Source organism: Halictus rubicundus, chromosome 1, assembly GCF_050948215.1.
Source record: "Halictus rubicundus isolate RS-2024b chromosome 1, iyHalRubi1_principal, whole genome shotgun sequence".
Taxonomy (NCBI): domain Eukaryota; kingdom Metazoa; phylum Arthropoda; class Insecta; order Hymenoptera; family Halictidae; genus Halictus; species Halictus rubicundus.
The window spans coordinates 6,331,731-6,334,127 of NC_135149.1; positions in this window are offsets into that span (position 1 = coordinate 6,331,731).

The window sequence follows — 2,397 nt, forward strand, 5'->3', positions numbered from 1 at the left end:
CGAAAATGCGTGTGACTCGGGTCGTGCTATTTCCGTATTCCTTGCAAGCGACTTCTTTTCAGCTCCCAATAATATCAAGTTATCATACGTCAGGGGTAATGCTGGCGTTTAACGTATTCGCCAGACAGTGCCGAGAGATTCCCGCGGAGATCAATACCGACTCGTACTCGTTATTAAATCGCGGACATTACGAGGGAACGTTACAACCGAGTGACAATTGAGCACGTCGCGCTCGGATTTCCGTGCGTGTGCACACGTACAGGCCCAAGCGAGGCTGTGTTTGCCACCGGGAAGAAATACGATCGTTCGAAATTGCACTGGATACAGATTGCGCCGATAAGTACACACGGTCGACGCGATTTCAAGAAACACGATCATCGATTTCTCAGCTATAAGTTCGATTTGTCTAGCGATCGCGGCTGGATATCGGGAGAGCCTGAATTCTTCGAGTTCTTCGTGTCGGACGGTTTGCATTTGTCTAACATTTAACTGGTCAGACAGTTTACAATGCACTCTGATTTGTTCCTTGTTCCTTTCATTGCTTCTGTTGGAAAATTTGCTTCTGATCTACTTCCGATATCGGTCGGTGTTCAGTTTATGTTGCTCGAAGGAAATTGAAGGCGACTATAGGTGCCTGGAAAATATATTATTAATATATTCATATTATTTATTTATTTATATTTAATTGTCCCAAGAGTTTCTTTCGAAGTGTGCATGCTTCGTATCGTTAGATATACTATCGTTGCTAGTATAAGCAACGCGTTCGTTTGTTCATGAATGTTTTATTATTGCCTATGTTTCCTCTTACTTAGCCGTGCCATTTGCTTTTTTGAAAATCTACTCTGAAATGATCTGGGTTAGTGTCTAATGCGAAGACTGGATTTTTTAAAGAATTTAAAATTACTGTTCCATTATTTTTAATGCATTAAAATTATTTTAAAAAGAACCAAGTGTTTATGTAGCCCCTGTATCCTGCAATTAATGCAAACAATTTTTATTTTGCATAAAAATCCGCAATCTAATAACGCGACATACAAAGTTAATTTAGTACCGTGGTGAAATAAATATAATACCATGAAAAAACAGCGATATTTTAAAAATGAATTTTTCGTCTTTTAATCTTCCATGGGCTGTCAAATTGGAATAAAACATTATTTTTGCTTAATTGTAGTGTCTGCTATAACAACAGGTGTACTGAAGACGCACATCAAGTTCCATGTCAATTGGCTGAGAATAATACATTTCATAATAACAATAACAATATGTTTTGTAATATCAATATTATTAAGCAAAAATACTAATAAAGTTCTAATGAACTTGAACTGGTTTTACATTAATGATTTTTAATTTGGCATTAAGGAGGCAGTATTAATACCTATCCGGTGTCATAAAGATAACTTCAGATTGAATGTAACGTCGAGTTTTATGCAATTTCAAATAACGATCGCTGTAAACCATTGGCGTAACCCCTAAGTCGTTCCGTTACGCAGACTCAGTTCTTATACGTAGTAAATATCTATAATAACTTCGAACAACAAACTTTGTAACAAGCGACAATTCATTCTAGCTTGCGACCATTACAAACTTTATTACACCGTTACACAGCAAAGAATCATGATGCTCCTATTTATCGGCATTAAAATCACGATCGTATTATCTTCATCGCTACTTCAAACTTTACCATCGCGATCAACTTAAAATTAATTGTGTAAACATTTATTAAGTCTGTGCAAAAGTGATTACTAAATGGCGGATCTTTATGCAGAATAAAAATCGGCTGCATCAATTGTAAGAAACGGGAGTTACATATAAATTAATTTCCATTCTTGACAACTTTAATATATTATACATAATGTACGAGTAATGTTAAACTCATTTGTCGTCTCTTTCATTTTGTACTTAGCCTACTAATTTTTGAGCTTAACTTCAACTTGGCAACGGAGAATTTTTTACTTTTTTATATAAGCCTGTAGATCATTGAGCCATGTCTGAATACGTACCGATATGGCAACGCCCTTATCTATCAAAAACGCTTAAAATCGCTCATCTTTTTGAGCACGCATAGTTTTTGAACCAGTGAAATCCTACCATTAAAACTTGGATTTTTGACATTTTCTCGTCAAAATCTACAGAATTATATTGAAGAAAGTTAAACATTTCTGGGTTGCTAAGGTGAAGGTTAACACATTTTTGTCATAAATGCATAAAATCCGCAGACTGCTGATTACAGTTTTACACCATAAACAATATTACAATATTATGTTAGTATCTGTATAATCGTAACGGTGTATAAGAAATGTTAAAATACAGTTTAATGCCATTTTTCATTTAATGCCGTCAAAGTAGAGTTGTTTTACTAGACTTGTTTTAAATTTTACTCAATGTATTCAAAATAGA